Source organism: Peromyscus maniculatus, chromosome 6, assembly GCF_049852395.1.
Source record: "Peromyscus maniculatus bairdii isolate BWxNUB_F1_BW_parent chromosome 6, HU_Pman_BW_mat_3.1, whole genome shotgun sequence".
Lineage (NCBI taxonomy): Eukaryota > Metazoa > Chordata > Mammalia > Rodentia > Cricetidae > Peromyscus > Peromyscus maniculatus.
The window spans coordinates 3531202-3539926 of NC_134857.1; positions in this window are offsets into that span (position 1 = coordinate 3531202).

Below are 8725 nucleotides of genomic sequence, written 5' to 3' on the forward strand. Positions count from 1 at the left end.
GATCCGCCTGCCTCTGCCTCCCGAGTGCTGGGATTAAAGGCGTGCACCACCACCGCCCGGCCAGACATGGTTTTTAAGTAAACTGGATGAAGTACGTTAAATATTGCATAATATCCAATAATAAATCAAACATTTGCTGGTATTATATTTTAGGCTACAAATGGGAAGACCAAAAAACATTGATCTAAAAGATATGGAAGGTAATTTTTATGTGCAAACTAATACAAATATCCAACAGAATAATTTGGGGTTGGGGGGTGTGTTTTGTTTTGTTTTGTTTTTCAAGACAGAGTTTCTCTGTGTAAAAGTCCTGGTTGTCCTGGAAATTATTTTGTAGACCAGGCTGGCTTTGAATTCCATATAAAAATTTTAATTTGCCCTGGAAATTTTAAGGAAAAGTAACAATGTAAATAAGCACAGCTTTCAGTGTATTGATGATTACCTAAATTCTCAATCACTCTGTACCTCAATGTTAGTTATCTGATCTCTGTTTGCAAGGTATTCTTCTCCGAAAGAAGACAATCAAATAATACCTTAACAGATATCACCATTTTAATCATAGCCTCATGAGTGCTAGACTATAGAACTGCCAATCCATTCAGTTCCATACCACTCAGGTATAGGAAAAGGCATACCTGTGCATTGGATGATAGGTATATGTCCAAAATCTTCTAATAACCAAATACTCCCTGTTGAAGCTACTGTTACTGACATACTTGTGGTGAATTACCAAAGTTTAGTGATAGAGTCAGGTTTTTTTTTTTTTTTTTTTTTGGTTTTTCAAGACAGGGTTTCTCTGTGTAGTTTTGGTGCCTGTCCTGGATCTTACTCTGTAGACCAGGCTGGCCTCAAACTCACAGAAATCTGCCTGGCTCTGCCTCTTGAATGCTAAGATTGAAGTCATGCACCACCACCGCCTGGCTGATAGGGTCAGTTTATGAGAATTAAGAAGATTGTTAAGGAGAAAGCTGAATACCTATATCACATCCCTATGTGGAACAAAAATACACTTTGGGAATGCAATAAGGAAATGTGTGTTATTCTTTCTTTAATGGTATATCATATATCACTCTGGAAACAGGCCAAGTGTGCATAAATGATATAGAAAGAAGCAATGTATTTCTTTTGTACGCAGTACAATTAGAAGATATGTAGTCACCCCTATGTAGTCTTTCTGAATGTAATATAAGCTTACAAATAATAGTTTTTCAGACATTTTTGGAAATAGCAACAAACTCACATCACAGAAAAGCCCTTTAAATACAAAAAGTGTGTAAATTCTTCTGTTTGTTCTGGTAAACTTTGCAAATGTAGTGTGACTCAATATAGGAAAATGTTATGAATGTAATCAATGTGGTAAAGCTGAGTTGTTCCAATTTTCTTCAATTATATGAAAAAACTCATATGAATAAGGATGCTATAAAAGTGACCCATGTACTAAAGGCTCTGACCATCACTGGTATTTTTAACACACAAAAGAGCCCATAAAATAAAGAGGGACCCTGTGGATATAAACAACATGGTAAAGCCTTAATGTCTGACTCCTCTTTGCCATTATATAAAACTGTAAAATTAAGTCATAGAGATGAAAACATTCATCAGAGTAATGAATTTGTTATAGCATTTACATGTGCCAATTATCTTCACAGGCATGAAAGAAGTTCTATTGGAGAAAACCCTGTGAATATAATCACAAAATACATTAAAAAAAAAAAAAAAAAAAAACAGCCGGGCAATGGTGGTGCACGCCTTTAATCCCAGCACTCGGGAGGCAGAGGCAGGCGGATCTCTGTGAGTTCGAGGCCAGCCTGGGCTACCAAGTGAGTCCCAGGAAAGGTGCAAAGCTACACAGAGAAACCCTGTCTCAAAAAACCAAAAACAAACAAACAAACAAACAAAAAAAAACCAAAAAAAACAAAAACACATTCTGGATAGAAGCCCTATGAATGTAATCAATGTGGTAAAGTCTTTTCACAACAGTCATCTCCAAGTTCCTACAACAACTCATACTGGAGTGAAATTGTACAATGTAGTCAATGTGGGAAAGCATTCCCACAATAAAGTAGCCTCCAAATACACAAAAGAACCCAATGAATGTCATCAATGTGGGAAAATCTTTTCACAAGAAAGTCATCTCCAAATTCATAAAAGAACTCATCTGGGAGAGAAATCCTATGAATGAAAGCAATGTGGTAAAAAGCCTTGAATGCCGCAATTATCTTCAAAGGCATGAAAGAATTCATATTGGATAGTAACCCTATGGATATAATCAATGTCATAAAGTCTTTGCATTTCAGCAAAGCCTTTGAATCCATGAAATGCATTCATCCACGAGTAAAGCCTAAAGTGTGGAATGAATTTGTTAAATGTAGCTAGAGAGTTTTCCCTGGATCCTGCCAAGCCCTGTCAGTCTGACAGCCCACTAATAAAATAAACACACAGACGCTTATATTATTTAAACTGTTTGGCCTAATGGCTCAGGATTCTAACTATCTATTTCTTACATCTTCAATTGATCCATTTCTATAAATCTATACCTTGCCACGTAGCTCATGGCTTACCAGCATCTTCACATGCTGCTTGTCATGGCGGCAGCTGGCAGTGTCTCCCTTTGCCTTCCTGTTCTCTCCATTCTCCCCTCTGTTAGTCCTGCCTACACTTCCTACCTGGCTACTGGCCAATCAGTGTTTCATTTATTGACCAATCAGAGCAACACATTTGATGTACAGACCATCCCACAGCAGTTAAAGCCTTCATAAATCACAGTAGTCTTTGATGAAATGAAAGAACTCATACTGAAGGGAAATCTATGAGTATAAAGGGTTTGGTAAGATATTTAGCCAACAAGTTTACATTTAGCTACACAAAATTATTGTTGAGAAAAATATCTGACAAGTGTCAACAACCTACTCAAGGATTATGATGTCCCTCTTTATTTTGTCTGCACCTACAAACTCATGGACAAAAGCCCTGAGAATTTAGTTAGTAAGGCAAACCTTTTAGATATCACATTTCCCATCAATTACCCAGAGTAAACTTTATGAATGTATACTAGTCTCTTCTCTTCCTGTGATAAAACACAGTGTCTCAGGCAACCTATAAAAGAACTTAATTTGTCTTATGGTTCCAGAGTAAAACAGGATCATCATGAGAGAGGCATGGAAACAAATGTCAGACATAACAGCTAAAGCAGGAAGCTCAGAGCTCACAACCTCAACCTGAAGTTTGGAGCACAGAGTGGGAACTGGAAGTGGTGTGAGGATTTAAATCCTCAAAGCCCACAACCAGTGATAATCTTTCCTCTACAGTGTGGCATTTTCTAAACTTTTCCAAATGATACCAACAACTGAGAAGTATTGGTTCTCTAACTTGGAAGCACAAATGCTTGCTTTCTGTTATATGAACCAATTCATGACTTAACAAAACTCTGTACATAAGCCTTTGAAGGCCTCAACATCTGGGTCACATGAATGAATGCTTACAAAGTAAAAGTGGTCATGAGTGAAAATGTTTGTTTAATGCATTGTTTTAATTTTTATTTTGTTATGACAGTGTGACTTTAGATATCTGCATGTGCTTGATGGTTCCCAAGAGCAGCAGACAGTGGAGTATTCCTGGATTTCTAACAGGAATTACAGGAAGGTGTGAAAAACCTCACCTGGATTATGAATATGGAACTTGCCTTAACTGCTTGGTCCTGTCTTGATCTCTATAAATATTTCAAAGCCTTTATATATCATGTTGTTTTTGGGAAATAGCAGAGTACTCATACATGAGAAAAATCCTATTCATGTAAACAATATGGTAAAACTTTAGACATCAAAGTTGTCTTCCTTCTCAAGGAAAAACTCTTGTTGCATCTCTTTTTCACCACAGCCTTGAAGAAAGTAAACTATTTGCCAGGTTTGTTCAAGTTTGATGGTGGAGGACACAGTATTGTGGTTTGTATTTTGAACCTTTTGCAGTAGGCATTGAAGTGTCTGTGTATGTGGCAAATCCACTTACTGAAGTTTATTTAGTGGTTCACATATTCCTTCTTTGACTTCTGTTCATCTGTTGTGCTTTCACTTGGTAGTAGGTATTTTCTGCTGAAATGTATAGAATGGGATGTCTGTTATCTATGTGGCTAGCTCAGTCGGTAGAGCATGAGACTCTTAATCTCAGGGTCGTGGGTTCGGGCCCCACGTTGGGTGCCAGATATTGGAGAAATTATTTTGGCCACTCCACGTAGTTAAAAGGATATTTATTTAATGGCGTAACTCACAAATTAAGTAATGGGTAGGTCGCAGGGTCTGGGGAAGGTGTAACGCAGTCCAGCGGTGTTCTCCGGAGCTCTGCACAGTCAATCTGCACCGGCCAGCGTCCCGGCACCGAGAGCGCCCAGAGCGAGCGCTGACCCATCCAGCTCTCAGGTCCCCCGGTGCCTCCCCTCGCCCCGCCTCATAGGCGTGACAGTTGCCAGAGTCTCAATGGGGGTTGGAACTTCCAGAACCAAGCTGGAATGGCTACCCACTACAGGGATGTCCGTTATCTATGTGGTCTATTGTTTACTAAGTATCAGACATTGTGTGATCACACTGAAGGTGTCTATGAAAAGGTGGTGGGTTGTTACTACTTTTGGTTTTCATATTTTCACAAATTCCCAACAGATGTTCTTTGTTATCTATCCCAGATTGGATGTCAGTAATTAGTCAGGGCTACATTTGAACTCATGATTCTCGTGTGTCAGCCTACTGAGTATAAGTCCATGGGTAGAAGATGTAACTTAATGTGTGCTCTTTTGTCAACGTGTTTCAAGAATGTTAATGTTGAAATGCTTAATAGAAGAAAATATATGAAACTTTAGACACTTCATGTATCTACAGGAGCACAGGACAATTTGAATAATGAATCCTATTTATAAATGAATATGGTATTTATACTGCTGTCTTTTTTTTCTTTTTGGATTGTGTTAGTTTATTCTGAGGAATAAACACCTGTTCATAACACTTTCACAGAACTAGAAATTAATGCCAGAGAATATTATTAGTGGGTAAAGTTGGTTGCTGTTAAGTCTGATGACCTGAGTTGAATCTCTGTGAGACCACTACTCCTTCTCCAAGCTTTTCTCTTATTTTTATACTTGGGCTGTGGCATGTGCACAACCAAGCACCAACCCATAGAAAAAGAATTTTTAAAACCAAATAAGGCTAGTGAGATCACTTGTAACTGAACTTGACTACCTACATTTGATTGCTAGAAGTCACATAGATGAAGGAGTAACTGTCAATTGTAATTTGTCCTGTAAGGGATCCATGCACATCATGGCACACATGTATACAGAGTTAAAAGAGCTTAAAAAGTTGAAACTAACAAAACAAAGAAATTAACCAAATTTTGAGAACATATGGAACGATTTAACAATTAAAATTAATACACTGTACAATTTTAAGAAGAGTTACTGTTCCTTAAAACAATGATGGTTCCTGTTTAAAATTTGCACTATCATTTCATTCTCTGGTTCAGACAGGTCCTCTAAGCAACATATCCCAACCAGGCATGGTGATGTATGATTTTAACCACAGCATTTGGGATACAGAGTCAGTAGGATCTCTCTCACATTGAGGCCAGCATGGTCCATATAATGAGTTGTAGGATAGCCATGGCTATCAAGAAAGATTCTATCTCAAAAATTTGCCCCTCCAAAAAAATTAAGAAGAAAAATATCATAACTAAAATTGTGGAAATTTTCTTATATACTCTGGTAGACTACTCAACAAAGCCTTTATTTTTCTTTATCATATTAAGAGAAGTGTGTTAACCATGACAATGAGAAGTAATGTAGAGTGTCCATTCACAGAAATCCATTGAATCCTTCAATGACTATGTAGCAGGGCCTTTCATTACCTTCAAGTGACAGGAGTATTGGGACATCTTCATCTTCTGCAGTATAATGACGTATTTGTTATTTGGAGAGTTGGGTCAGTAGTAATGCTCCTGTTAGGTATCCAAGTTTGCTTCCTACAACCCATGTCAGATGGCTCAGAGCCACCTGTAATTCCAGGTCCAGAAGAGATGATGTAATCTTTTGGCCTCCTTTGGCACTGGGTATGTAAATGGGGTCATGAAATATAGGTGACTTCATGTTGGAAAAGGTTTACTTTGTATATGTGTTAGTTTTTTCATTAAAATTAATTTAGGTGTATAAGTTTTGCAAGTGTGTACACCAATTTAATGCCAGGTACCAATGGAGGTAAGAGGTTGTCAGATCCACCAATCTCACAGGATAAATGTGCACTGTTGCTCTCTAATTACAATCACAGTGAGACATTCTTAGCTTTTCATATAGTTTTAGAAACAGCTTTTCTTTTATAAATAGTTGGGAGTTTTCTTTCAGTGTGTTGAATTTATCCTGCAAATTGAATATGTCCAACATCTTAATATTGATTCATCATGTTTATAAGGATCCTCTAATGAATCCCCATTTAATTAGTTTTTTTATTGTTTTGTGAATATGTGAATGAGTTTTAGTTTATTGCATGAAATGTACTTTGGGGCTGGACAGGTGGTTCAGTGTGTGCTCTTCTTGGGGCTGACCTCTTTTCACATCCAATACCCATGTTCGGAGGCTCATATGCACCTGCAACTCCAGATGCAGGGAATCTGACAAACTGGTGTCACCTGTACACATGAAAGACATTCTTCCATCCATTCAACACACCTAAAAATGGAATTAAAACTATTTTTCAAAAGTGCTTATGGCTTATAAAGCAATTGGTGCAAAACAAGTTGCTTTAGGTTTATAATAAAAATCATACAAATTTTCTTTTAAAATCTGTTAACTTGCAATTGGTTTTTAAAGGTTTGTATTACTTTATCTCATTGTGACACAAAATTACAACCATTAATCATAGAACATATAAAATAGCTTCTAAGTGATCACAAAAGGTAGCACTCCCATGTTGAATTAACAGAGTTATCAAGTAAGTCTCAAATTTTGGAAGAAGAACCCCACAAACACACCATTTATATGATTACCTGACAGAGTACTAGAGTGCAAACAGTGAGTGCTAGGATGTGGTTTGTTCTTATTGTTTTATTAAAATCTTGTACTTCTTTGTTTAAAGGACCATGATATATTTGTAGGTTTGTGTCTTTCTCCAGTGGTGCTGTCTATGTTGTATTTTTAAAATAATTATATATCTCATTGTTCTTTTTCCAGAAAAAGATAGACTTTCATGTATTTTTATATTCTGAAAATTAGCTATAGTAACTTCTTAGTCCCTTGAAATTTGTTGGTTTGGGGAGTTTCTATAGAGAAATAGTTGTATTTTTCTTTTCTCAATCTCAGTGGCTTCCAGTTCCCCATTTCTTAGCATATCTGGATTTCCTAATTTTTCTATTAATCAAATTTATTCACTAATTTTACATCCTGACTGCAGTTTCCCCTCCCTTTTCTCCTTCCATCCCTTCTCCCCACCTTCCCTTCCCCCTTCCCCCATTGACTACACTTTCTGTTACTATTCAGAAAGGAACAGACCTCCCATGGGTGTCAACACAGCATGGCACATCAAATCAGGGTACAACAAAGCCCCTCCCCTTTTTACTGTTAGCCCTCTCATCTTCCAGTTCCTTCTGGAATAGCCCATTAAGATTGGTGTAGAGCTTACAATGGCTTTTGATATCCAAAGTCCTGTATAGCTTTCTGAATTCCTCAAAAATACAACATTTTCAGATTATTACAACAACAGCCTCATTTAAGGGTACCAATTTTTGTTCTAGATTGCTTCTTTGTTGCTATGATTAAATATTTTTATTAAAAGCAACTGAGGTGATTGATAAGTAGGCTTACTTAACTGACACTGCCAGGGCACATCCAATCATTGAGGAAACTCACAAAATATATTTAGGTTAGTAACTGAAGGTAAAATCATTGCAAAACATTGCTTGGTGGTGTGTTCTCTTTTCTGCTTATGGTCTCATGCTCAGCTAACTCTCTTATCAAGTCTGGGCCACTTGCTTAGGGGCTTTTCCATGCTCAGTAGTTTGCTGTGGGATGTTCTGTATGTCAAATGTGTTGCTCTGATTGGTCAGTAAATAAAACACTGATTAGCCAGTAGCCAGGCAGGAAGTATAGGCGGGACTAACAGAGAGGAGAAGTGAGAGAAGTCAAATCTTAACACTCCTTCCATTCAGTAAAATATTGTTTATTCCCAACCCCAAGCCTGAATTCTAGGAATCTGATGGCCTGGAACAGTGACTCTTCTTTCCTGAAAGCAGTATGACTTCCTCCTTCCTTTTCTATGGACCAACTGTTTTCATACTCACATAATGAATAAGACTGTGAAGTCTGACTCTAGATTGTGGGGAAAAGACACAGACACGACTTTCCTTAGGATAAAATCAAGTGCAGTTCCTGTCTAGGTAAGATCCCCTTTCACCAGCACACCCTCCTGAACAAGAGAAGTTTGCCTTGTCCAGACTCTTATTTGTAACAATTCACAGGTTACTCTAAGAACACATAGCTCACCCAAGGAACCACCTCAGATGGCCTCACAGGATAAATGCTTCCCAACAGCTTCTGAAGTGGCCCTGTGCCTCTGGAACTCTGCAGTTCAGCAAAAGAACCCCAGAGATGGAAGTGTCTGGATATCACAGTGACAGTGGTACCAGGAAGTTACCAGGAAACGCATAACCAATCTATATGCAGAGCAAAGATGAGAAATGCTTTGGGAAAGAAAATAGT